The sequence below is a fragment of the Lutra lutra genome, chromosome 13 (genome assembly GCF_902655055.1).
Source record: "Lutra lutra chromosome 13, mLutLut1.2, whole genome shotgun sequence".
Taxonomy (NCBI): Eukaryota; Metazoa; Chordata; class Mammalia; order Carnivora; family Mustelidae; genus Lutra; species Lutra lutra.
The window spans coordinates 2,637,021-2,647,242 of NC_062290.1; the positions used below are offsets into that span (position 1 = coordinate 2,637,021).

The window sequence follows — 10,222 nt, forward strand, 5'->3', positions numbered from 1 at the left end:
TACCTGCCATCGCCGCTTGCTGGCCGCCCCGCCCACCCACCCGGTCCTACACCTGCAGGGCCCCGCACCTGACCCCCCCCCCCCACCAACGTACCTGCCGCCGCCGCCTGCCCAGCCCCGCACCTTCTTGGTGGCCCGAGTAACTGGGCGGCATGACATGCCGCGATGGCTAAAGAGGGGATAACCGTTGCGAGGGTGGGGGGTGTAAAGGGGGACCACTGACTTTCTAGCTGAGCCTGGGAGAGAAAAGCTTCCTAGGAGATTTATTTTTACGAAGACGTATTGAGGAAAATTTCAAGTGGAAAAGTAGAGTAATGTCGCCTCCTAGGTGCCAGTCACGGAGCTTCAGCAGTTAACGTTTTGGCCTTCTTGTTTCCTCTACTCCCCCCCTTCCTTTTTCCCCAGCACATCTTTAAGGAGATCCCAAATATAGTGTCATTTTGCTATGAAAGGGTACCTTTGCATATATCGCTGCATTTATGGTGTAGGTCTCCAGGAAACTTTAAAAATATTTAGCACTATGCTATTATTACACTTATAATCCCTCATGATCCTGAGCCGGTTTGCATTCAGACTTCCCTGTCTCACAGAAGCCTTTTGATGGTTGGCAAATCCACATCCAAACCTGGGCCTACACCTCGCATTTGGTTATTGTCTCTTTTATTCTTTTAAAACAATCCCCTCCCCCTGACACACTACCCTTTAAATAGGGATTTCTCCGAGAAACCAGGCTTGCTGCTGGTGGAACACCCTGCAGTCTACATTTGGGTAATGCTTCCTTGTGTAATTTACTGTTTTCCTTGTAATCTGTCCAATCCAGTTAGGTAAGTGGTGGACTCGGACTTGAGCCTGCGCAGTGTGGCTTCAGAGTTAGGTGTCTTCCCCACAGCTGTGTCCTGTTGAAGACCCTACGACAGAGGAACCTGTCGTAGGTTTGTGAAGGCACAAGGGACCTGGCATATGCTGGGATTTAGAGTGGGTTGGAAAGGAAGTTGTGGGAAGGGAATCCGGGAGGATCGGTGTCATGGACGGAGAAATAGCCCCCAGAGTTGTCCAGGTCCTGATCCCTGGGACCTGGGGATATGTTACCTTACTTGGCAAAATGGACTCTGCAGATGTGACAAAGCCAAGGATCTGAGGTGGGGAGATGATCCTAGATTATAGGGTGGGTCCAGCGTTATCACGAGGGTCCTTATGAGAGGGAGGCAAGAGGGTCAGAGAAGCAGCTGTAACAGAAGCAGAGGTCCGAGTGCCGTGAACACAGGTGGTCCCTTGATCCTGGGAAGGGAATGGGTGGGTTTTCCCCCAAAGCCCCCAGAAGAAACACAGCTAGCTCTACTGCACAGTGACTTTACCCCAGTAAAGCTTAGTATTTCAGACTTCTGAGCGCTGGAACGGTCAGATAATAAATCTGTGTTGTCTTAAGGCACTAAGTTTGTTGTAATTTGTAAAAACAGCAGTAGGAAACTAAGGGTGAATTAGGCTGGACTGGGAAGGGATTCTGACTCCTTTCTGATCAGTTCTGGCATTCTGATGAATGGGAGACTGCAGATGTCCTCAGCAAGGTCAGATGAGAGCTGACAGGGGTGACTGGGAAGCATCACCTTCCCGGGAGGGGGCTCCCTTTTTTTTTTTTTTTTTTTTTTTATTTGACAGAGATCACAAGTAGGCAGAGAGGCAGACAGAGAGAGAGGTGGAAGCAGGCTCCCTGGAGAGCAGAGAGCCCGATGTGGGGCTCGATCCCAGGACACTGGGACCATGACCTGAGCCGAAGGCAGAGGCCTTAACCCACTGAGCCACCCAGGTGCCCCCCGGGGGGCTCCCTTTTAGGAAGACGTGGCCCTTGATAGAATGAGGGGAACCGCTCTGCCCTGCCAAGTGGCCCACGACAAAGAGGCCACTGGTAAGAGTAGCCCCTCTTGGTCCATATTCAGTCACGGAGACCGGCAGGGTGCCAGGAGAGCCTTACCCCTGGGGGCAGCACTGATTGTCCCACTCCAGTGATAAGCTTGCCTGTCTAGGAGGCACTTTAAGTTTGGCATAAACGTTTCTTCATTGTCGCTTCTGGGCTCCCACGTCAATCCTGTGAAGAAGGCAGGGTAGATGAAAGCAGTTCAGCTACAAAGCCCTCCTTGACCAACAGTTCCTACTCCAGACAAGTTACAATTCTGAATGTGCCTATTGTACAAAAATCATGTGTTCACTGTGTCCGTGGAAGAGATTTCTGACAGTCCATTCCATGTGTAAGAAGTATGAATAAGCATGTACCTTAAAATACAAGTTTCTGCTCCACTAATAGGAGCACGAGGTCATGAACTCATTTGGAACCAAGAGCACACAGAACAGAGCTCGAGTTAGAGTTCCACAGGGTTACTCTCCTCTTGACGTTGTGCTACTAACTGTGCCTGAGGAAGAATCAGATTGTGTATGCCATGTTCAGTGAGCGCGCCCGTGCTGGCCAGTTTCCTGTACTTCTGTATATAATTCTTCTTTTAAAAATTTAATTCCCACAAACTCCTAGCACCCTTCGTAGTACATTTTGTTCAATTTATGTCTGGAAATTACAGAAATAAAAAGTCCTTGTTAAAAGAAATAAGATGCTCGCCCGTTCCGTTTCTCAACAATCCCAAACCAGAATTAACCGCTATGGTGCATTATCCACTTGGACTTTGTGTGTTCAATACAGACGCATCCCTGTCAGGACTAGGGATTCGTATGTGCCTCCTAACGTCATAAAATAATCTACAGCTTGCTTCTTTTACTCTCTTCCTGGGACCCCAATAACATGAATGCTCTTTCCGGGGATCGTACCGAGGCCATCAGTGTTCTGTTGCAAGGATGTCTGAGATGGTCTCCTTCCATCTGTACTGACCCCTCCCGGTCCCTGTTGGTTCTTCTCCATGTGGGAGCTCCGCCGGGCTCAGCCCTCAGACAGCTTCTCCTTGCGGTTCTACTGCTGTTACCCTCGCACACGTAAGAAGGCCGTCTTCTTGGGAGCAGAACATTTTGTTACGGAATGTCTGTCCTTGTCTTGGGAATTCTCTTTGCTCCGAAGTCTGCGCTGTCTGATAGAAATGTAGCCACGGAGGCTTTCTTTTCATTAGAGTTTGTATCCCACGGCTTTTTCCATCCTACCTCTAACCCACCTTGATCTTTATATTTGAAGTGAATTTCTTACAGGCACCACAGAGTTAGGTAAAATAGTTTTATCTATTTTCCATCTTCATCTTTTCATTGTTATTTAAGGCCTTTTACACTGACTATAATTATTGATGTTTGGCTTTAAGTCTGGCATTTTTCTATGTTTCTGCTCAGTCTCTGTTTTAACTTCTACTTCCCCTTTACTGTCTTCTTGTATGGGGCTCCAGAAGCCAGTAGAAAACTGAAGATTCCTATATCCATTAAATCGAAGCAGTAATTAAAAGTCTTCTAAAGAAAACACTAGACCTAAAGGCCTTGTGGAAGACTTCTACCAAAAGCAGAAGAGTTTATTAGGCAAGAATAATGTTGATTCAAAAACCGAACATGGACAATAGGAGAAAGAAAAGGAATGACCCTTTCATGCATACAGATAGCACACAAGCACCCAAGTAAAATGCTGGCCAGCTGCATCTCATTGTGGTTTTTCTTCTTTAAGATTTTGTTTATTTGACAGAGAGATCACAAGTAGGCAGAGAGGCAGGCAGACAGAGAGAAGGGGAAGCAGGCTCCCTGCTGAGCAGAGAGCCCGATGCAGGACTCGATCCCAGGACCCCGAGACCATGACCTGAGACGAAGGCAGAGGCTTAACCCACTGAGCCACCCAGGCGCCCCGTCCATTGTGTTTTTTTTAAATATGGCATGCCATCCTACAAATGCAAAGATGGTGTAATATGAGAAAATCTGTTAAAGTAACACCACATGAACAGCATAAAGGAGAAAAAAAGATGAAGAGCAGAAAAAAACGTTGATAAATTCACCATTCTTTTAGAATACAAAACACTGCGAACCGGCCACTCACTGGTGATAGCACACTTCGTGATAGGAGTAGGAGGAAGCTTTGTTAACCTCATCAAGACAGCTAAAAAAAATTAACAATTCTTATGCAGAAACATCAGAAGTATTCTCTTTAAAATTTCCTATTATCTCCAATTATATTGAACAATCTGCTGGAAGTCAGAGCCAACACAATAAAGAAGAAATTGAAGACATAATAATTGGAAAGGAAGAAGTAAAGCTCCTTTGCAATCTTCACATCTGGACATAAGATCAATGTACCAATCAATTGCATTATGACATACTGGGAACAAATAACTAGAAAACGAATGCAAAAAGAAATATGCTTACATCAGCACCACATGTCACATACTGGGGATAAGCCCAAGAAAAAATACACGAAGTCCTGAAAAGCAAAACTGTCAACCTTAAAGAGGCATAGACTTGCACGAATGGAGAGACATACTGTGTTCGTGCTCGGGAAGCCGTGACACGGTTAAGATACAAATTGTCTCCGAACTGATCATAATGTCAGTCCAATTGCAATAAAACACCACATTTGAGGAATAAGTTCCTTTGATGAGAAAAGGGCCTGGAACAGCACAGACACTTCCCTGGACTGTGTCATCGCGAACCGGCCAGAAAGCACTCCAAGAAGCAAACTGTTTTCTCTCAGCCCCGGTTAGGACAGCTGTCTGGGAAATGCGATCCTCACAGGGACCAAAGTGCTCTGGAGCACGAACGGTTTTTACGGAGTTACGCCTTTTTACATCAGGAGCCATAAATCAATATGTCAGAAGTCCATTCTTGTAAAAGTTCAAAAGACCGTAGATGAACACGTAGGCAGGAATCATGCGTTTTAACGTCATGGAAAGCAGGAGCATGGATCGGTTTCTTAAGGACAAGATGTTTTCCTTCAGGCTCCTCGTTCCTAAAGCAGATGGACGATGCATGCTTGACGGGCCATAAATCGGGCTTTGGGTTTAAACAAAGTTTATGTACAGTCATGCTGACTTGGAAAACCTAAACGGCTTTCCCTTGTCTCTCAGGCCCTTCGAGAGTTTTTCTGTCATCTGCTCAGAGATCATGATTCGTGAAGAAACGGTCCAAATGAAGACTGTGGCAGGGGCTTGTAGAAGCTGAGATAAGGCGGCAGGAAACGGGCAAGCTGCCCCTGGGAGGTGGCAGCCCGGCCAGCGTAGCGCTCGCCGTGGCTCTGTGGCTGTCCCAGGTGCCCTTCTCCGTGCAAGAACGTGCCCTTTCCCTCCCAGCTCACTAAACGTTCATCATAAATAGACACTGTACTTCGTCAAAGATTTTAATTGCACCTATGTTTGATTTTGTTTGAGTTATGAACATAAGTCGTAAATGTCATAAGAGATGAAAAGCTATCAGGAGCTGCAGTCGCCAGGACGCGCCAAATAAAAAATGTGATAAACTGGAAGCATTGTGGGCGCACGACGACTGACTGGCGAGCTCAGAGCTAGGCCCGAGCAGTAGTTCGGGAAACGCCAGCAAGGGACAGAGAGATAAGAAGACATGAGTAAAGAGACACACAGGCTAGGAAGGCAAGTGACAACTGTCGTTGACGAGAGGTCCCAAAGGGAGAGAAAAAATACACAGAGGAGAGGAAGAAAGACAAGCACAAAAAATGGCTGTGAATCCCTCCCCACCAGCACCGTCTGATATATATATCAGGAAATACAACCACAGAGAGATTCCAGCGCGATTCACGAACACCAAGACAGAGCAAAGTTCTGGGAGCTTCCAGGGAGAAATCAGATGGCACTTCCAGAGCAACAGGAGGTGGACAGCGGCTGTCCCAGAAGAGCCGCCGGGTTCAGGGAGCACACGCGTTGCTGCACGAAGTGTTGATGGGAGGACAAGAAATCGATGCAGGAGGAAATTCACAATGTAGTTTGTAAAGCAAAGCAAGTAACTTAGTACATCGATGGAGGAGGTACAAGACATAACCGTTCAACGGCCAGCACGACTGGAATAGAAGGACCAGAGGGAAGTGAGTACACACCAAGGTACTGAATCCTTGCAGCTGTTGGTAAATTTAGGCTGTTGAAGAAGATTAAGAACCCATCACCAGAACAGTCTGCTACGATCGCTTTGCTCTTGCTACCATCTGCAGTAGCAAAATTAGATGCTTGCACACCACACCATAAAGCTTAAGTTACAAACAGAAATACCTCCCATCACAGGACACATGCCCTTGATTCACAGTGTGGCTCTACACTCACGTCAACAGATGGAGTCCTCTTCTCCACCCTTGGTCTGGCCTGGTGACTTGCTTTCACAAGCAAAATGTGGTGAAAGGGACATTATGAGTCTTCTCAGGCTAGTTCTTAAGAGTCATTGCAGTTTTTGCTTTTTCCCTCTTAGAATGCTGCCCTGGATCTTTGGGTCCACAGGCCAGGGAGAGAACTAGGTGGGCCCAGCCAGCCAGCCAGCCAGCTATCCAGCCATCAATCCATCCATCCAGCTATCCAGACATCCAGCCACCAATCCAGCCAGCCAGCCGGCCATCCAATCCGGGCATCCGTCTATCTATCCAGCCATCCACCCAGCAATCCATCCTTCCAGCCAGCCAGCCAGCCAGCCACCCACCCATCTGTCCAGCCAACCAGCCAGCCATTGGCACCAGCCACCAAACATGTACCTGAGGTGCCGAATGCAGCATCTGAGTGAGACCAACAAAAACGAGGAAGGGAACTGCCAATGAGCCCTCAGAATCGTGAGAAAAAATAAATCACTGTCCCCGGTCACTAATCTGGGGGCGGGGGTAGTTTACTTTGCAAAGACAGTCAACTGACAGGCTCCCGTCTTGTTTCAGATTTACATGTCACATCAGGAAGTCTGACCAGGGAAGAGGAGGCTGCATACAGCATCACAGCCGCCCTGAGCTCCGGGACGCGCCTGTTGTTCTCCAGCATCCGCCGCACCGGGAGGACGTTGGGCTCAGTATGAGCGCGACTCAATCCCGAACTACACACTAACCTGACAACCTAGCAAGATGGATCTTTAAGCAAGTTGGTCCAGAAGAGAAGGAAATCGGTCTCATTTTGCAATCTTTATGCCAGAATCAGGGAAGGGTGATAAGAGAACAATGAAAGCAAAAGTCATTCCATTTTAAATGCGGACATGAATTTAGCTGAGTGAACCTCCCGTGTTTTTAAAAAACGGCATCAAGGAGAATTTGTCTCGAAAACAAAACAGCAACGAGTGTAATGGCAGTGAGCCAATCCAACAACGTAATTCACACACAATGGACAAAAGGGAAAGGAAATGCCATGTTAATAGATGAGAAAAAAAATCCGATAAAGTCAAGCTCTGATTTAGAATAGTCATTATCCGCACAGAGGACAACTTTCTTACCTGATAGAAGCTACATACCAAAACAGGAAACACATATTTAATGGAGAAACTTTAGATATGTCCCCTTTAAGAGTGGAAAGAGCACAAAGACACCTACCATCACCACCTGCGGGTCATTTCCTAGGGGTACCGTGATGGGGAAGAGTTGCGAGCCTGACCCAAGTAGCTAAGCCTTAGCCTAACAACGAATGCACGGGGCCTTTATGGGGGCAAGAGAAGGTGTATACAAATGCAAGATCTACAGCAATGGAAAGTACCATGACTGAGGGGCTGTCCACGTAACATGGGGAAATGTCAGGGCTCCCCAAGTAAATGTGTACACTCAACACAATCCCGATAAAAGTGGCAGGGTTTTTTAAGGAAGTTGAAAAACTTTTTCTAAAACTCATATAGAGGAATAAAGATGCACAAATAGCTAAATTGGTTTTGGAAATGATAAGGGGACCTGGGACAAATAAAACAATGGGGCAGAAAAGAAAATCTCTGTACAGTGGGAGTGGATATTTTGATAATCATGGCACCATATATCCATGGGGAAAGTGCACAGCTGAGAGAACAATCCCAATGTATGGGAGAAAATGTGGGGAAAAATAATCAAACTACAAGACTAAAGATAAAAAATGTGGGAAGAGGTCTTTATGACCTTGGGTCCACAAGAGGCAGAATATTTATGCTACATGATGTAACCATAGGCAAGCCATTGATGGATTTGACTACGCGAAGAGTGATGAATTCCGTTCAACAGAGACACCTAGATTGGACCACAATATCTGATGGGAGACAAGATATGTTTAAAATCAACTCTATCAGGTGCTTGACACAAGATATTTGCAAAATAATTCCAATGTGGAATGAATATCAAGATTTTACTAAGAACATCTATAGGAGCATAAGAAAAAAAAAAAAAAAAAAAAAACAAATCCAACAGAAATTTGGCCAAAGTATAAATAGGCATTTCACAAAAGGGAAACATCTGGAAGGCTAATGGTGTATGAAGATATGACCAAACTCATTTGTAATCAGAGAAATACAAATTAAAACCACCATAGCTGTTTCCTTATTATATCCATCATATTGGCAGAAGTCAACAAGTCCAATATTAGGGAAGTGGTCATAAGGACATGAGGGCATGGGAACACGGTCTACTAGTGGAGTATTAAGCTCATACATCCCTCCTGGAAACAGGCCGGCCGTATTTAGTGAAATTACAGATGTGTGTTCCCTCTGACACAGCACCTCACCATGCATTCTACACCCCAGAACACAGCTTTCCCAGATTCATAAGGTTCAGGTTTCTATAGCTCTCTATCTACTACCTGTCCTTCTCCGGGCCAACACAATTAGATCTAGACAACATTAAGCAAAAGTAGTTTAAAAAAAAAAAAGGAACAGGATAGAATCAAAACTCAATATCGTTTATGTAAATGCAACCAGAATTTTTTTTTCCATACAGAAAATTATGGAAAACATTATGTATTTTACAAATGTGATTTGTATTCATATCCCCGGGTCCTATTTGTAACACACGATCGTGGGTACCTATACGAAAGAGTGACGTGCGAACACGAGGGCGAATGGAGGGGGATACAATCCAGGAATTACACGGCCAGTGAGATACTACCCCATCACCTGAGAAGCGTGATTAATTCCGTTTTCTACCCGCGATTAATTCAGTTCTCTTCCCGTGTGGTCCAGACACATTCCCCGCCTCTGTAAACTGAAGGTCTGGCTACATGACCAAGTTATTACTATTCTTACTGTAACATTCTCTGTTAATTCTCTGTTAACTTTTTGTAGATGAGAAATAGAATTCTGCTAAGGATTTTTATTAATTACATAATAAAGTAATTCCACAGGACTGTGGAATCCTTCTTATAAAAGTTCCTTACGTGTGTGAACAGAAGAAGCCGTGCAAGAGAAGTGTTTCTCAAATCAGGTTCCCCTTCTGAGGGGTCCTCGGGTCCCCCCCAGACTGCGCACATTTGCGGCGGAGCCACAGAATGACTCTGCACCGTCCCTAGGACTGCGCGGCTGCGTGAACTGTTGTGGCCACTCAGGACCCCACCGAGGTAGAATGTGTCCAGCGAAACAACAGGTGTGCCAGGGGCAGGCTGGCGGCTGTCAGGGAAAGCTGGAAGAGGTGTGTCTTTGTTTCGGGTCTTTCCAGCGTGCAGTTGCCGGAGGACGACCGCCGGCCATGGGACAAGTCGGCTCGGTTCCAACGCCACCCGCCAGGAGATGGCGCAGCGTCGGATCCCCCAGACCACCGCGTGCCCCACGTTTCACAGGCGGGTCACAGCAGCCTCCTCCAGCTCCGGAGGGATCACAACGCCCTTGTCCCCTGCGCTCCCGGCCGGGGGGCTACGGATCCCAGGCTCCCACCATCCCTCCTTGGGTCCCTTCACTTGCTGGCGCGGCTCACCGAACTCAGGGGAACGTGGCACTTACTAGGTCACCAGTTTATCCAAGAAGGACACAACTCAGGAGCAGCCCGCTGAAGAGACGCACGGGGCCAGCGACGCGGAAGGGAGCGGGGCTTCCCTCCCTCTCCCGGGACCTCCACGGCCGAGTTCACCAACCCGGAAGCTCTCCAAACCCTGTTCTTGAGGGGTTTCCTGGAGGCTTCGTTACTCAGGTTCCACTGATTAAGTACTGACCTCCAATCCCTCTCCCCTCCCTAGAAGTCCGGGGCTGGGGCTCAAAGTCCCCACCCTGTGACACCTGTTGGTCCTCCTGGCAACGACCCCCCCCCACCCCCGCATTTGGGCGACCTTTGGGCATTCCAAGAGTCCCATTAACAAAACAAAAGACACCTTTGGCACTCTCCTCACTTTGGAAATCCCTAGAATTTTAGGAGCTCGGT

At 47.1% G+C, this 10,222-nt stretch overlaps 1 long non-coding RNA gene across 2 annotated transcripts; it reads right to left on the minus strand.

The window, feature by feature from the left end:
* Positions 1-1,947: 1,947 nt before the first annotated feature.
* LOC125083489 (uncharacterized) lies at positions 1,948-9,969 on the minus strand. Of its 2 annotated transcripts, none has more exons than XR_007122286.1 (3): positions 9,808-9,969; positions 2,812-2,986; positions 1,948-2,083 (listed from the first exon to the last, which is right to left on the minus strand). It is a non-coding gene; the product is annotated as an uncharacterized LOC125083489 (long non-coding RNA). The 2 variants fall into 2 exon arrangements; XR_007122285.1 differs by having other exon boundaries at positions 2,812-2,989.
* Between the last annotated feature and the right edge of the window lie 253 nt (positions 9,970-10,222).